Source organism: Triticum urartu, chromosome 7 (genome assembly GCF_003073215.2).
Source record: "Triticum urartu cultivar G1812 chromosome 7, Tu2.1, whole genome shotgun sequence".
Classification (NCBI taxonomy): Eukaryota; Viridiplantae; Streptophyta; class Magnoliopsida; order Poales; family Poaceae; genus Triticum; species Triticum urartu.
The window spans coordinates 706,083,625-706,102,063 of record NC_053028.1 but is presented as its reverse complement, the minus strand read 5'-3'; the positions used below and the strand labels follow the sequence as shown (position 1 = coordinate 706,102,063).

Here is an 18,439-nt window from a genome sequence, read left to right as displayed (position 1 = left end):
GGCTAGCTCCGCCCGAAGGGCCTCCACGGCGGCAGCACCATCTGCATTCATGCACATTTCATATAAAACTCTTTTTAGAGTCAGGCTTCAATTACAAGCACATTGGTGTAAGGAATGCTCGAAGTATATACCCTGCGAGTCGTCAAGACGCCTGTTGATCAATGCAATGTCATCCTCCACAATATCCAGCTTTCGCTGCAGTTCGGCCACTTCCATATTTCGGGTAGCCGCGGGAGGGGAGGCAGCCTGTATTCCAAGTAAAAGCAAGGTTAGTACCTGAGCATATCTTTTCGATCCTCCGATAGCTTCCTTTGAAAGGCAATCCGAGTCTCAGGGGCTACTGCATATACAACAGGTGCATTCTGTCAATAAAATACCATTGGCAAAATTGCATCACAAACCTCAAAACCCCTTAGGAGGCTCGTGAAGGCCTCGTTCAACCCGCTCTTCGCGGATAGAACCTTTTCAACCACCGTAACCATCAAGGCACGGTGTTCCTCCGAAACAGATGCTTGTCGCAGCACGTCCGTCAGCATTTCCGGCGTTTCTGGGTCTTCGGAAACCGCCGCCGGAGTACGACATTCCTTTGAAGGAATCCACCCACTCACCTACAGAATTGTCTCCGGCTGTAAACCGGATAATTCGGGGCCGTCATGCTTGATTCCCGAACCCTAAGTAACAGAGGCACCACCTTCGGGTAATGCCTTCTTCGTTTCCTACACTACTTGTCGATCGGGAGGAGCCCCCCGGGACGATACCTCGGAATCATCCGCCCTGTTGGGCGGGGAGGCCGGAGAAGGCGTGTCACTCTCCATCATCTCTGGAAGAAGGTCTCCCGAGGAGGAGGACGATTGAGAAACACCAGGCGTTAACCTGCGAGGACGTACGTATGTCGGAGGATTACTTCAGTAATGAGAATGGAATGAGGTATGATTAAAGTACCCTGATGCACTTACTGTTTGGCCGGAGGTTGGTCCTCATCATAAAGCTCTACGTCAAAATCGCTTGCCCGGCCCAAACCGCCCGTCGATGGCGTTTTCCATTTCTTGGAAGGTTTCCCCTCCTGATCTTCAGAAGCGGCCCTTTTCTTGCCATGGAGGGCTTCCTCTGCACCTTCGCCCTCGGGCAAGAGGGTTTCGGTTTCCCCGAACACAACGTCTAATTTATCCTTGGGGCGGAGACTACCTCCGACCTCCCTGTTCTCGCCCTCCTCCGCAGACACCCGGTATGGTGTCGGAGCCAGCATCCTCGTTAGCGGGGCGTTCGCAGAGTCTTCGGGAAGGGGCGTCGGACACCAGATCAACACCGCTTTTCAAATCCAAGAGCTGCAGAAGTGTTAATCCACAGAAGCCATACCGTGATTCTCCCGAGAAGCTGCTATTGCTGTCACAGTTAGGAATGATACCCGTAAACTTGTTGTCAAACAAGCTGAGAGCAACAAGATTTCCCAGTAATGAGATAGTTTTAGGAAGCTCACCCTCTAGATGGTTGGAGCTGACGCTAAGGAATTTCAAAGATGTTGCATTACCAATATCTGATGGCATAATTCCAGTAAGGTGATTTTTGAACAAGAACAATACCTGCAACTTTCGCATGCTCCCGATCTTCACTGGGATGCTTCCAGTTAACAAGTTTTCGGATCCATCAAAAAACTTGAGCTCCTTGCACTTGCTGATATGCGATGGGATGCTTCCAGTTAACAAGTTTCTGGATACATCAAAAAACTTGAGCCTGGTCCAGTTTGCAAACATCTCTGTCGGGATGGTACCACTAATGTTATTTTGAGACATTCCAAAATAAACCAATGTCTGTATCCTGGCAAAAGATGGTGGCAAACTTCCGTATAACTGATTCCGTGACAGGTCTATGTTCTTAAGACTAGTAAGGTTCCCCAGCTCGGGTGGAAGAATAGAAACCAGGCGAGTTTTTCCAATGCTGAGCACCTGTAGCAACTGAAGCTGCCCGAGCGAGGCTGGGATCGACCCACCAAGTGGGTTACTGGCCAGTGAAAGGATTTGCAGCCCAGATGTCATCCCCAGCTCCTCTGGAATTCCTCCTGTGAGATTATTTGTCCCGAGACTAAGTTTCTTGAGCTTTTGGAGTCTTGAGAATGAGCAAGGTATGGAGCCCTAGAATCCATTAACGGACAGATTTAGATTCCTCAACCCTGGTAAAATCTCCGACAATGAATCTGGTAATGGCCCTGAGAAGGCGTTACCAGATAAATCGAGGGATCTCATCCTCACATTAGTGGTGTTGAGGATGAATTGTGGGAAGGAACCACTGAGATCATTATTAGCTAGAGATAACATCTTCAAACTGGACATAGGTGAGAACTTGGCATAGTTTGGACTAGTCAAGTGGTTATTTCCCAGATTTAACTTGACAATCATTGGTAGGTTGCTGAGTTGGTAGGGGATGGCACCAGCAAGATTGTTGCTGCTCAAGTCCAGATAGGTGAGCGTGAGCAACTTGGATATGTTTGGTGGGATGGCGCCACCAAGATTGTTGTTGTTGAGTTTGATCTTGGTGAGGTTCCAGAATGCTGCCGAATACAAGTAATCGAGCGTACCGTTGACTCTGGCGTTGGGAAGGCTGAGCTCCGTAACATGCCCGGCAGCGTCACAGGCAACACCAAACCGAGAGCAAGTGGAATTCACAGTCGACCATGAGGACAGCGAGTTGGCGCCAACCAAAGTGGACTTCCATCGGAGAAGTGCTTCCGATTCCGGGTTGGTCGCCTTGGCTGCACATACTAGCAAGAGAAGCGAGATACGAAAGAGTTTCTTCAGGGGCGCCATTGAAGTTTTGGGTAAGAAAGTGGCAAGCTGCAGAGCATTTCCTTAGTTTACAAGTAGCTAGAGTTCACATAGATAAAAGAGATTGGTGTAGAAAACACGAATAATATCTTGGTATCTTAATTCACACAGGAAAATGAATAGTAGTAGTGTACTCGGTCATAAGGTCATGACTCATGACTGATGACCATGTGTGTGGCTGTGCTGTCCGTTAACACAAGTGCAAGTGTACAGCACCCAAACCAGCTGCACGTCTCTTTAGAAATCAAGATAGCCCAGTCCATGGCTAGAGTTGAAAAGTCTGGACACATTAATGTTCGCACATGTGGCCAAGATATCGTCTGATTATGCAAATACTTTCTCCGTCCGAAATTAGTTTTGAGCGACAACTAATTCCTGATAGAGGTAATATTCTTTTGTGGGAAAAGAGCTAATAATATTAGAGCAAGGTTCTTGCAGAATGATCCAGAACAAATAAAAAAGTACAAATGAGTCCTTCTGGATCTCGATGCCGCTGCCGACAACTAGGACATGCCGATGGAGCGCTGCCGCTGCTGCTCCACTCAAACCTAAGGTACTTGGTGAACACAAGGGCTGATTTGGCCTACTCTGTTGGGATCGTCAGTAGATACATGGAGCACCCTACTACTGAACATCTAGCTGCGGTGAAGCAAATTTTGAGGTATGTTAAGGGCACTCTAAAATATGGCTGCAAGTACACAAGAAAGAAAGAGGCAAGACCACCATTAATGGTGGGCTACAGTGACAGTGATATGGCAGGAGACGTGGACGACAGGAAAAGTACTACTGGCGTTGCTTTTTTCTTAGGTGAAAATTTGATCTCTTGGCTGTCACAGAAGCAGAAGGTAGTGGCACTTTCTTCTTGCGAAGCGGAGTACATTGCAGGAGCGGCTGCGGCGTGTCAGGGAGTTTGGCTCAGTAGATTATATGCGGACTTGATGGGAGAACAGCCGAAGCAAGTGAAGCTACATATTGACAATAAATCCACCATATCTTTGTGCAAGAATCCTGTGCATCATGATCGTAGCAAGCACATTGATGTAAAGTTCCACTACATTCGCGAGTGTGTGGAAGAAGGGAGGATGGAGGTCGAGCATGTCAATACAAATGATCAACTCGCGGACATTTTAACGAAGTCACTTGGGAAGGTGAAGTTTCAAGAGATGCGTGAGAAGATCAGAGTAAAGGCTGTCAAGTAGTCATAACATCGTGTTTAGGGAGGTGAATGTGAGTTTTCTGTTCTCTGTAAACACATGTTTTGATAGGTGTCCGGGTCTGTAAAAGATAGGAAAAGTTCAGGTCTCGTTTCAAGTCGTTTTAGGGTCAAACTCTTAGAGATAAAGTGTGTTTTAAACTTGGTCGGTTTGTGATCAGGGTCACGACGTGTTGGGCATGAATAGTAGGCCGAGTTGGTCGTGAGGTCGGCTCTTTGAGCCCTATATAATGTGAAATAAAGACCCAGGAAAAACTGCACGTTGGCAGTATCAAACCTTCTCTGTTTCAATCTGTTTCTTTTGTTCTTCGTCTACCTCCTGCGTTTTTCGATCTTGGAGCTAACAGACTAGTGCAAGACTAACTAGATCAGGATGTGCGTACCCCTATGCTTGAGGGGCTTAGGTCGTTTGGACCTCAGCAAGGCATCAACCAATCTCAAGGTCCACTGATTGTGGAGGATGAGCATTGAACACCTCCGCCCATGGAGTGAACTAGATCGGCAATTTTCCCATGATGGACGCGAGGTACTCCCCACATCTACCAAGATGGTGGTTGGCAACAGAGCATATGCCTTATTCTGGGAGGACCGGTGGCTTGACAGTTGCCTCATTTCTAATTTTGCGCCTGAGCCACTGCTTCTAGTCTCATGTTCCACTAGGAAGCTGTAGACTGTTAGAGTTGACCGTCAGTGGATCTTGGACATTAGGGCCATGCCAGGTTGTGCTCCTAGAATCTAACCTAGAAGTTGTGGGTCCCTCCGAGGGTCAAGTTCTTCATGTGGTTGGCATGTTAGGACTGATGGTGAACTGCTGAGCGGCTAGCGCAAAGAGGCCTGCACTGGCAACATGTGCTCTCCTGGATATGATAGACGACAACCCCTACTGCAAGAGAGAACTTCGTGGACCGATGGCAGGAAACATGCATTGGAAGCATTGCAACGCTCTCATGTTGTACGATGCTCAAGTCAGTCTATCTAGACTCCTCGACAAGATAAGGAGGTGATTGTGGGAACGGGAGGTCTAATGCGACTGCGTCTAACAGTTACTGGTGTCATGTTGACTCATCGGGTGCGCCCCTCTCTTTTTTTGCGGGGATCACGGCGCCCCTATGTGGGCTTGTACTAAATTTTATTTCGATACAACAATCTAAAGACAAGGCTTTTGTGTTTTCTCGAAAAAATGCAACTCCTTTTTCTTGTCGGAAACTAACAGAAAATCGTTTGTCAAGTTATAAACAAATTCCTACTAAAAGCTGCATATTTTACGAGACAAGACATACGTACTTTAGTAGGAGACAAAGTTTAATAATTCATCTAAACAAGGTATTCTATTTTTCCCTACAAAAATCAAGGTCTTTTTTCTACGGGAAATACTTCCGATCTATTCATCAAATATCAAGAACTGGGTCATCGGCTCATCGCACCTCCCTCACAGGAGTCTAGAAAAATCCTGTTGCAGTAGACAGTCAGGAAATTGTTGTGCTAAGGCCCCAAAGAAGCATCGCACTAGAACAACAACCGTCGTCGATGAAGAGAAGCATAGATAGAGGAAGGATCCAACCAGTAGACAACAAAACTAAGGATCCATCAAAGACAAGTTCCGACTGAATCCCGCACGATCCATTGAAGGCACACCTCCACACGCCCTTCAACGGCACAAGATGCACTGCCCGAAGTAGGGTTAGGCGAGAAAAACTTTATTCTATCTTGAAGAAAACGACGCTGCCTCTGAGCATGACATAAATCCTAAACAAACTTAAAAAACACATAAAAACGAAATAGGACTGGGATCCATTGAGTCTCCATGGCCCTAATTCCACAAGATACGAGGCTGATCGGCGACGGTACCAAGCAGAAGGCGGGGAAACCCTAACGCCTCGGAGGCACTCGTGGGGGAGGAGAAAACGTTTTAGACGGTCTACGATCTAGATGTATTTTTTACTTCTGGTGTTCTTTGTACTACCTTTGTACTGCCTTGCCAGTTGATGAATTGATCGGAAGTTATTCCCGCAAAAAAAAAAGGATAACAACAGAAACAATATAGGTAAAGTAAAGTCTCTGAGTAGAACCCCACAAAAACAAATATCTCCTAATATAACTTATCTGCTACTATTAGTAGAACTAACGATCGATCTATCGGATGCATGCAGGATGACATGAAACATGTAGTACGTAAGGAATCACGATATATATAGTACGTATATACTAGTAGTAGTGATCTAAACATTCTTGTATCATGAGATGGAGAGAGAGTACTAAGCACATAATGGCTAGCTTCTCCTCATGCCGGTCCACCACCTGTACGCCCCTACGTCTTCCTGCGTCGGCGACGAGCCGCGGTCCTGGTCGAGGCCGCTGTCCAAGCGCTTGATGTACTGGTGCTCGAAGTAGTCGGGGTTTCGGCCGAAGCACTCGCGCAGCGCGGCCGTGGCCCTGACGCACGCCTCGACGTCGACGGCGCGAGGCTTGGCGGCATCGAAATCCCAGGGGTCGCACTTCCTGATGGCCGCCCGGAACTCGTTGATGCACCCGCCGTTGGCCACGTAGTGCGTGACCGCGGTTTTGTCGTTGTCGACTTCGGCCCTGTGGGAGGCGGCCGCGGCGCCGACGAGCCCCAAGGCGAGCATCGACGTGGTGATCCCCATGGCCGGCACCGCTAAATCTGAATCTGATTGGTGTGTGTTTTGGCTAGGGTTCGTTAATCAGTCTGGCCCTCGATGGATCGATCTTGATCGATCGATCGGCCTAATTAAATAGCACATGGTGCCGCACGATTGCATGGGAGAATACCCCGATAGATCCTATTCTTGGGGTACAAGTTGCAGCGATTTAAATAGTATACATATACATACATGCAGCCGCACTATTAATTGCTGTCGGGCTAATTTGAAACAAATCCCTTCGGAGTACTCCACTATATACATGTCGTAATAGAAACGGACGCACGGTCGGTCTACACTATGCGACTTTGGCTATTTGCTAGCTCTTCGCAAGAATATGTCTGTCAAAATTTATTAAAGTGTAGCATTATGAAAATGCTTCTGTTTCAGATCGACATAATAATACTTCCAAATATTTTGCAGTTGAGCTCAAAATATACAGGTGGCCACTCTGACATTTTTCGAAGCTCCACATGCATGGATTTATAATATTTGGAACCAAAGCGATTTAAATTGCAAGTGTGTTTTCCTCGATTCCAAATTAATGGAATGATTGTTTTATTTAGCTCCCTACTAATATTGTGAGGATATGTTCATGGGTTATAAAGAAGACCACCACGTGAATCACCACAGTTTAAATAGATCAACGATCTATGCAATTTATTTATTGAAATTTCATTTGAGTTGGCAAATTTTAGTAAATACATGTGCGGTTTTATTCAACATCACCTCAAATGAAAGCATGATGACATGAAAAGCATAAATGACATATTACATTTATAATAAGGCAATAGTAATAGGGTTTGAAACTCTGGGATGTTACAAGTATTTTAACTGTTCGGTTGGGTCTGGTCATGTCCAACCTGAGTACTTTTGAAGTTACAAGAAAGAGATCCACATTAGCGAATTGAGTTACTATGGAATAAATATTTATCTATATTTATTAAAAAATGTATTTAATACCAAAACAATAATTATACATATAAAAGTACACCCCTTGATAATTTTTTGATAGTATCAATTTCAAACTGAAGAAATAAAAATTAAATGAAAAAACTATGGCCCACCCAACCGATCACACTGCGAGTGCCGACCAAATTTACAGATTTTGATCGGAAGGCTTAGGAGCAACCTCTACCATTGTCTAGAATTGTAACTTGCATTTTGTTGCAATCATTTCGATCTCAACAAGGGGTCTTTTGAGGACAACCATGTGCTAGGGAGGGTGGCGATGGTTGGATCCTGCAGCGGCGACGACCTAGTCTATGGGGACAATGAAGTTGACTCCATGGCGACAACGACACAAGTCCTGCCGTCGCGGGCCTCCATGACTCAGTCGGGTATTGATCAACCACCCCCCTTTCCCCTGCTTGTAGGCCATCAATTTCGGGACAAATATTTCTCAAATTGATGGTCTCAGGTTGTAGTATCCAGAATTTCCCATCTTATCTCTTAGGTTATAAGAAAGCGGTGTCGATTTTCACGCTAAAGATAGAGCTGACCACTGACATTTCTGTCTCAATTGAATTCAACCTTACTAGAGTTTTTAGGAGATCATCGCTTGGAAGGGTGTTCTTTTGATAGAAAAACAAGAGTTTGAAGAGCACCCAACCCATGAAAAGGTCAGAACTCTCTATCTAGCCGCAGTTTCTATAGCAATTTATCAACATGTTGCTTCGAATGTCCTTGAAAAAGACCTACAGACGTACCCTACCACTCGATGTGTAGTAGGTTTGATCAGTAAAGATTGGTAGAGCGCACTAGTATTGGAAAGAAACTATCACCCTTCTTAAAACAGAAAGTTTGTATTGAAGTACGACTTGAATTCCTTTCTTATTAATTTCCACATGAAAAATGTTCACTGCCTTGATCATGGACTTTAAGCCTGTTTGAAGGAACGAATGGAAGAGAAAAATAAATTATAAAGAAGGACCCAACAAGATAATAAAGAATTGTTCCAACCTCAGCTCGGGGTCTATCTCAAATGGAAATTAGCTCTCTCTCTCTCTCTCTCTCTCTCTCTCTCTCTCTCATCTGGCCTCGCCATAGTAAGAAGAAAAACAAGTGAATATTTTGAATTGAACGCAATCGTCAACCAAATTTTGGTACGATGTATATAAAAGAAAGCCTTGCCTCACTCTGCATTGAGGACCTTACCCCTCCATTCCTCAGTTTCGAAGAATAAAAAAAAGACAATGTTCATTGCTCTCTCAGAACAATAGTCCCACTCGCGGATTTAAATAAACATCAATGAGCAAGGCAAGGCGATTCACGAAGGATTCATATATTCTTCTAGTTGGTCTACTAGACTGTTGTTACTATAAGGCCCCCAAAAACAGGCATACCCATGAAGGAAATACAAGGGAAAATGGACAGAGATTGGTTAGTGGTCTCCTCTCGACTCCAGGCTGAGTATGTTTGTTGTTTTCTTTGATTTTGGTTAAGAACAGTAGTCGCATTCCACTTTGTTAAATTCCTTTTTTTATTCACATAACAAGAACATAATCATGCTCTGTAGGATTTTGAAGCTACGACATTTGGTTTTGAAGACACACGTTCTATGAACTGAACTAAGAGCGCTTTCTGGGGGAAAGGCAGTAATGAAAAGGATGATTTTTGTACCGCATTCATATAGAAAAATGAAACTTTGAATTTTGTCCATTTGAATCGATCTCAATTAACCCCTCATTACTTCCCATAGGAGAAGTAATGGGTAGGGATGACATGATTTGAAGACCTGGCTTATTTTCCACATCATTATTTATTCCTCCATCTACATACAACTTTTTGTCATTTCTTCTTTTTGGTTTCATACTAGTAAGCGTGCACGTGCACGGCGAATGATGGAGAATTTTGCTTCCCACCGGCCACCCACTTCATAGCCACCGTTGAAGACCCAACCAACATGCCTGACCCCCACTCCGAAGACATCGACGGTATGGACGACGATGAGGGGCAGGGCCAGAGCTTACTACCCGCTAGACACGGGATGGCCACTTCCTGGTATGATGTGTGTATGATAGACACACCTGACGATGCTCTCAATGATGACAAGGAGGATCCAGTTGAGGATAAACCTCCTGGCACACAGTCCGAACACCGGCGCCCATGGCGCCGCTCTAAGTCACATCGCCCAAGAGAAAACACTGCTAGCACTAGAGAAGACAACACTCCGGACAATGAAGACCCTGTTGAGGTAGAATCCGAACAGGAGGAACAGGAAAGCAGGCAAGGCAGCCTTGATGGACAGGCCACATATGGAGACTAGGAGGATAGTAATTATCTCCCACTCTCCGAGGATAAGGACAGCCTTGGCAACGAGGATTTTATCGTGCCTGAGGAACCTCTCGAGCAGGAGCGCTTTAAACGCTGGCTCATAGCCACAGCAAGGAGCCTAAGGAAGAAGCAGCTGCAGCTTCAAGCGAGCCAAGATTTGCTCAATGATAGATGGACCGAAGTCCTGGCCGCCGAAGAATACGGCCTTAGCGGCCCAGACAAAAGCCACCCCAAGTATAGGTGGCTCCCTCAATACGATGGCAGGGCGTTGGAGCCCACACCACCATCGAATGATGCGGTAGGCCGACCACAGTTCGGTCCGGATAAAGCAGCAGCCCAAGCAGAGCACCATAGCAACCCATCCGGCCGTCAACACAAGAACAAAACAGCTTGGGGGAATACTCGTGACATCCAACAAGACCTGGAGGGTAGAACAGGACACACAAAATCGATATACAGATCGCGGGGACATGCCCCGACCGGTGATGATGGTTACCTATTCGGACACAACAGAGCCGACCACGCCCGGTCCGAACACCATAAACGGAGTCCGCCGGAGGTGCTTCATAGTGTGGCCCAACATAGAGGAGCCGCACACCCTCTCTGCTTCACTGACGAGGTAATGGAGCACGAATTTTCAGATGGGTTTAAACCTATTAACATCGAATCATACGATGGAACAACAGATCCCGCGGTATGGATTGAGGATTACCTCCTCCATATTCACATGTCTCGCGGAGACGACCTTCATGCCATTAAATACCTACCTCTCAAGCTTAAAGGGCCGGCTCGGTACTGGCTAAACAGTTTGCCAGAAAAATCTATTGGCAACTGGGAAGATTTGGAAGACGCCTTTCGAGACAACTTTCAAGGAACATATGTCCGACCACTAGATGCCGATGACTTAAGTCATATTGTCCAGGAGCCCAGCGAGTCAGCCAGGGAGCTCTGGACTAGGTTCTTAGTCAAAAAGAACCAAATTGTCGACTGTCCGGACGCAGAAGCCCTCACGGCCTTCAAACATAGCGTCCGGGATGAATGGCTAGCGCGTCACCTCGGCCAGGAAGGACCCAAATCCATGACAGCCCTTACCGCTCTAATGACTCGCTTTTGTGCGGGAGAAGACAACTGGCTCGCTCGTAAAAGCAATAACGCCAGCGACCCGGGCACTTCCGAAATCCGAGACGGCAACGGTAAGCCACGACGAACTGAACACAACAGTCGCAATAATACTAAAAGATTACGCGGCACAGCGGTCAACGCCGGATTTCACAATCTGAAACCTGGTCAACGGAAGAAGCCACTAAAGGCAAACCAGGATGGACCATCCACCCTTGACAGGATATTGGACCGACCTTGTCAGATTCACGGTCACCCTGATAAGCCAGCTAATCATACCAATAGAAACTGTTGGGTCCTCAAGCAGGCAGGCAAGCTTAACGCCGATCACAAGGGGAGGAGGCCACCAGGCGATAAAGACGACGGAGCGGCTCACCAGCCGAACACCAGGGGCCAGAAACAGTTTCCCTCGGAAGTTCAATCACTCCCGGAACGGAAATAGCAGTTCGGTTTCCGCCACCCACCTAACATACTGGCAAGATTTACACCACGCGTACATCAATACGCACTCAATATATCATGGGCATCGGCGGAAGCACAATACGGACAACCCTGCAAGCATTCCCATAACGTTTTTATCTATTTTTCTTATTTTTCTGTATCATCTCTTAAGAACAGGTGACCAACAGGACAGCATCTACAACGGACTCTATCGGAGTTCGAATCCGTACACTCACCTAAGGGGCTACTTCCGTTAAGGATTCCCCTCCCCGAGGACGGGCGGCGCAGACGTGCGACAGGAGGTCCAAAACAGCTTTTTGTAGACCGCACTCTTTATTCTGAGCCTGTACTATGCCCTTTTTCCTCTGTTCCCAACCCCGAGCATGTCAAAGCGCTGGGTTTGTGGTTTCCTTATATATATATATACATGAATTTATCATTGGCATATTGCTCCACTCCCAGTAAACCTCGTCCGAACTAATCTTTCATACTCTTTCAACAATGAGCACGGCCTCAATGGTTGCTTCACAGATGCACCTCGGCATACCCTGCCAGGGGCTCGGTATGGGAATGAATGAGTTGCCAGCAAAAGTCCGAACAGCTCTACAGCGTACTTCGGCGTCGCAAGTTTGGCCTTATATGCATCAACTCCGAATCATTGTCTTGGGTCAATAGTTGGGTTGCCCGGCTCCTGTGCTTGCTACCCTACGTTCCGCTGTATCGGCTAGGGTAGTAAGGGAGAACTACTGCGATTGTGCCCTGGTCTAAACCGGATGAGCACCTCAATAGAGAAAGCCAAAAACTGACTGTCATGATGCAGTGAGAGCTGGTCAACCACTTGACGACTTCTTGGAATCCTTCGCGATTCTCCGTGTGTCACACAAGGGATCTTTTTCAGATCAAATACGTAAGGCACTATACGCCGCATACATACCAGGGGCTATGTCGTAGTCCCACCATAAAACTCATATGGCTAAGTGAAAGTGTTAACGCCTTATAGTCCGATTGCCTGGTTCGCTGCATTATCACCTCCTTCATGGACCAAGACGTTGGATAAAGAGTGATTAAATGCTTTTCCGAACACCCCCGTACTTCCTACGAGGGGGCTGAAGCCGATGACTGGAAAACTTTCAGATTATATTAAAACGGCCGCACATGAGGAATTCAAGCTTTTGAGCAAAAATATAAAACAGATCAATTATAAAATTATCTCTTACAATTCTAATACACCTCACTCGAACATTATGTTCTTCGAGCATTGACCCTCTATCAGGCAGGTGGCTTCCAAGACGTCTTCAAAATAGTGCTCCGGCTCATAACGGTCCTTGCCCTTGGGTGGACTCCTCGCCGCAACATCGACGGCCTTCATCTTTCCCCAAAATGTTTTGACTCGGGCAAAGGCCATCCATGTCAACAAGCTTTCCTCAATGCACGCCGACCGCTTCACAGAGTCGATATGTGGCACCGCGTCAACAAGCCGCCGCACCAGGCCAAAATAACTACTCAGAATAGGCTCACTTGGCCACAACCGGATTATGACGTTCTTCATGGCGTCGCTGGATATCCTATGAAGCTCGGCCCATTGGGACATCTGTTCATTCAGCAACAGAGGGCGCTTCGACGCGCCGAATTGTGACCAGAAAAGCTTATCCGTTGCATACCCCTCTTGTGCGTGGTAAAACTGCGCCGCATCGGAAGAACTCTTCGATAAGTCCAAAAATTTGTCCGTAAAACTCCATACTTGGTTAAGCTGAGCATAGTTCGAATCGCCGAACTTAGTCTGTAGCAAAAAGGGCTTGCCAGCCGCAATCTCCCCAGCTTGCCGGATCTCCTCACGGGCCGCTCTGGATTTAGATCGCGCTTCTCTCGCCTCTCGTAAGGCCCTGTCAAGTTCAGCCGTTTTGGCTTCATTTTCCTTCTCAAGAAGTTTACAGCGGCTAGCCGCATTCTCTAATTCATGCGCCATGGTGGACATCTTGTCCTTGTCTTGGTGCCGTGCAGCTTGTTCGGCTTTCAACTCAGCCGATGCCTTTTCGGCAGCCGCATTACTAAATCGGGCGTGCTCCTTGGCCCGGGCTAGCTCCGCCCGAAGGGCCTCCACGGCGGCAGCACCATCTGCATTCATGCACATTTCATATAAAACTCTTTTTAGAGTCAGGCTTCAATTACAAGCACATTGGTGTAAGGAATGCTCGAAGTATATACCCTGCGAGTCGTCAAGACGCCTGTTGATCAATGCAATGTCATCCTCCACAATATCCAGCTTTCGCTGCAGTTCGGCCACTTCCATATTTCGGGTAGCCGCGGGAGGGGAGGCAGCCTGTATTCCAAGTAAAAGCAAGGTTAGTACCTGAGCATATCTTTTCGATCCTCCGATAGCTTCCTTTGAAAGGCAATCCGAGTCTCAGGGGCTACTGCATATACAACAGGTGCATTCTGTCAATAAAATACCATTGGCAAAATTGCATCACAAACCTCAAAACCCCTTAGGAGGCTCGTGAAGGCCTCGTTCAACCCGCTCTTCGCGGATAGAACCTTTTCAACCACCGTAACCATCAAGGCACGGTGTTCCTCCGAAACAGATGCTTGTCGCAGCACGTCCGTCAGCATTTCCGGCGTTTCTGGGTCTTCGGAAACCGCCGCCGGAGTACGACATTCCTTTGAAGGAATCCACCCACTCACCTACAGAATTGTCTCCGGCTGTAAACCGGATAATTCGGGGCCGTCATGCTTGATTCCCGAACCCTAAGTAACAGAGGCACCACCTTCGGGTAATGCCTTCTTCGTTTCCTACACTACTTGTCGATCGGGAGGAGCCCCCCGGGACGATACCTCGGAATCATCCGCCCTGTTGGGCGGGGAGGCCGGAGAAGGCGTGTCACTCTCCATCATCTCTGGAAGAAGGTCTCCCGAGGAGGAGGACGATTGAGAAACACCAGGCGTTAACCTGCGAGGACGTACGTATGTCGGAGGATTACTTCAGTAATGAGAATGGAATGAGGTATGATTAAAGTACCCTGATGCACTTACTGTTTGGCCGGAGGTTGGTCCTCATCATAAAGCTCTACGTCAAAATCGCTTGCCCGGCCCAAACCGCCCGTCGATGGCGTTTTCCATTTCTTGGAAGGTTTCCCCTCCTGATCTTCAGAAGCGGCCCTTTTCTTGCCATGGAGGGCTTCCTCTGCACCTTCGCCCTCGGGCAAGAGGGTTTCGGTTTCCCCGAACACAACGTCTAATTTATCCTTGGGGCGGAGACTACCTCCGACCTCCCTGTTCTCGCCCTCCTCCGCAGACACCCGGTATGGTGTCGGAGCCAGCATCCTCGTTAGCGGGGCGTTCGCAGAGTCTTCGGGAAGGGGCGTCGGACACCAGATCAACACCGCTTTTCAAATCCAAGAGCTGCAGAAGTGTTAATCCACAGAAGCCATACCGTGATTCTCCCGAGAAGCTGCTATTGCTGTCACAGTTAGGAATGATACCCGTAAACTTGTTGTCAAACAAGCTGAGAGCAACAAGATTTCCCAGTAATGAGATAGTTTTAGGAAGCTCACCCTCTAGATGGTTGGAGCTGACGCTAAGGAATTTCAAAGATGTTGCATTACCAATATCTGATGGCATAATTCCAGTAAGGTGATTTTTGAACAAGAACAATACCTGCAACTTTCGCATGCTCCCGATCTTCACTGGGATGCTTCCAGTTAACAAGTTTTCGGATCCATCAAAAAACTTGAGCTCCTTGCACTTGCTGATATGCGATGGGATGCTTCCAGTTAACAAGTTTCTGGATACATCAAAAAACTTGAGCCTGGTCCAGTTTGCAAACATCTCTGTCGGGATGGTACCACTAATGTTATTTTGAGACATTCCAAAATAAACCAATGTCTGTATCCTGGCAAAAGATGGTGGCAAACTTCCGTATAACTGATTCCGTGACAGGTCTATGTTCTTAAGACTAGTAAGGTTCCCCAGCTCGGGTGGAAGAATAGAAACCAGGCGAGTTTTTCCAATGCTGAGCACCTGTAGCAACTGAAGCTGCCCGAGCGAGGCTGGGATCGACCCACCAAGTGGGTTACTGGCCAGTGAAAGGATTTGCAGCCCAGATGTCATCCCCAGCTCCTCTGGAATTCCTCCTGTGAGATTATTTGTCCCGAGACTAAGTTTCTTGAGCTTTTGGAGTCTTGAGAATGAGCAAGGTATGGAGCCCTAGAATCCATTAACGGACAGATTTAGATTCCTCAACCCTGGTAAAATCTCCGACAATGAATCTGGTAATGGCCCTGAGAAGGCGTTACCAGATAAATCGAGGGATCTCATCCTCACATTAGTGGTGTTGAGGATGAATTGTGGGAAGGAACCACTGAGATCATTATTAGCTAGAGATAACATCTTCAAACTGGACATAGGTGAGAACTTGGCATAGTTTGGACTAGTCAAGTGGTTATTTCCCAGATTTAACTTGACAATCATTGGTAGGTTGCTGAGTTGGTAGGGGATGGCACCAGCAAGATTGTTGCTGCTCAAGTCCAGATAGGTGAGCGTGAGCAACTTGGATATGTTTGGTGGGATGGCGCCACCAAGATTGTTGTTGTTGAGTTTGATCTTGGTGAGGTTCCAGAATGCTGCCGAATACAAGTAATCGAGCGTACCGTTGACTCTGGCGTTGGGAAGGCTGAGCTCCGTAACATGCCCGGCAGCGTCACAGGCGACACCAAACCGAGAGCAAGTGGAATTCACAGTCGACCATGAGGACAGCGAGTTGGCGCCAACCAAAGTGGACTTCCATCGGAGAAGTGCCAGTGTTGATTTTTCGAGTTCCAGTATTTGTATGTGAGTAGCCTCACCCCCCAACAGATCTCGTGATCCCAACAGGAAGCCGGTGTTCATGGTTGCCAACCAGCTGCATCTCGCCACGGATCGTGCTTTCAGGCCAGTTGCCGTCATAGCCGCAGCGACCGGATCACAAGTTTTCTCCTGTTCTAAGAGCAAGTCTAGTAGAGCCCTCAAACCATCAAACCCTTAAAAATAACTATTTTTTTTTACAGTTTTCGCCAAAAAAAAAGCCGTAGATTAGAACCTCTAAACCCTCAAACCCGTAAAAAAATTTAAAGGTCCAACCCTCAAACTGTTTCCCAACATGTAGAAGTGAGGGTTGGGAGGAAAAATTCCCCCCAACCCGCACTCCTCTTTCCTCTCGCGCGGGAGGGAAATTTCATCCCTGGCTCCTCCCGCCACCTCCTTCCGCCGCCTCGCCCCACGCCGGCCATGGAGGCTTCCGCCGCCGCCGTGCCCCCGCCCGCCGCCGCGCCCGCCCCGCCCGACTCGGGCCCCGCCCCCGCCCCCACACCCGCACCCGCCCGGCACCCGACCGTGGCCGACATGGTGGCTGCAACCCACGTCGGGGCCAAGCGGCGGCGGGCGGGCCTCGCGCCGCCTCCTCCCGCCTCCCCGGCTCCCGCCCCGGCCCCCCCCCCCCCCCCCCCCCCCGCCCCCTGCCCCCAAGAAGAGCCGGCCGAAGGCGGGCTCCCGTGAGCCGCGAGGGACTTCCTCCAAGGTCGCCAGCTCCTCCCCGGCCGTGAAGAAGCCGCGGAAGAAGCCCGCGGCCCCGCCCGCCGCCGTCGCCGAACCTCCTTCCGCCGCGCACGAGGTGTTCGAGGAAATGGCAACCCCATCCTCGTTCATGGACCTCCTCCAAAACGCGGAGGTGGACCTCGGGGCTCCGCCTCTAGAACCCTTTAGGGTTGGTGACGACTTGGAGGAAGATGAGGAGGATGAAGGGGATGACGAGGAGGAGGTGGCCGATATAGGGGAGGAGGCATTCACTGCCGCTTCCCGCCCACACGCGCGGTCGACAAACTACACCGAGGCGGAAGATATCCTCTTGGTTCGTGCTTGGGCAGCTGTGGGGATGGATGCAAGCACCGGCACCGATCAAACCGGTAAACAGTATTGGCAAAGGATCGAGGACAACTATTGTAGGATCAAGCCGAAGAATAGTGGGTTCATCTCTCGCACTTACCGGTCGCTTCAAGGCCGGTGGGAGTTGATGAAGCCCGCTTGTGCTCGTTGGAGTGCGGCCATGGACCAAGTGAGGGATGCACCACCTAGTGGAACTGTGGAGAGTGACTATGTGAGTACATATCTCTTCACTATTTTGATTATGTGTGTGTACTATGCTATTGGTGGGTTCTTATTTGATTATGTGTGGTTGACAGGAGACGATTGTCGGCATGAGGTACAAGGAGATGGCCGCTTCCAATGGCAAGCCATTCCCATTTAAGCATGTTTGGGCAATTCTTCAAACCTTTGACAAGTGGAAGTTGAGGGATCAAGAGACCGCACCCAAGAAGTCGGCAATGCTTAGGATGGATGATAGTGAAGATGAGGAGGAGAGGAACTTCGGCAAGCCCGAGGGAACCAAGAAGGGCAAGCTAAGGGTGAAGATGGAAGGAGAGGCGTCAAGCCTAAGGGAGAAGATGGAGCACATGATGAAGGCAAGAGAGGAATTGACAACGAAGACATTGGAGACGAAGCTTCTTATCACCGAGAAGAAGAAATAGGTCAAGCTTGCACAAGTTGAAGCAAAGCGTGAAGAAGCAAAGCGCAAGGCCGACTTGGAGGAGAGGATGATCAAGCTCAAAGAGGTAAAGGTATGGAAAGAACTCATGGTGGAAGAGAAGGAGCACATGATGATGTCCAAGAAGGACATGGATGAAGACCAATTGCAATGGTGGAAGGACTACAAGGAGGACATCACGGAGAGGAAGAGGATGTTCCGTGGTGCGTCCTCTACTTTTTGAGGTGACACTCCGATGAGTAGTTGTGGCGATGGCGGTGTGGACGACTCCACCGATGCCTATGGAGATGCTTGATGGAGCCCGCATGTTGTCTAGGAGATGGCGCCGAGGTGCAAC

General features: G+C 48.3%; 1 pseudogene; it reads right to left on the bottom strand.

The window, feature by feature from the left end:
- Positions 1-1,181: 1,181 nt before the first annotated feature.
- Positions 1,182-16,631, bottom strand: LOC125519519 (annotated as a pseudogene).
- Between the last annotated feature and the right edge of the window lie 1,808 nt (positions 16,632-18,439).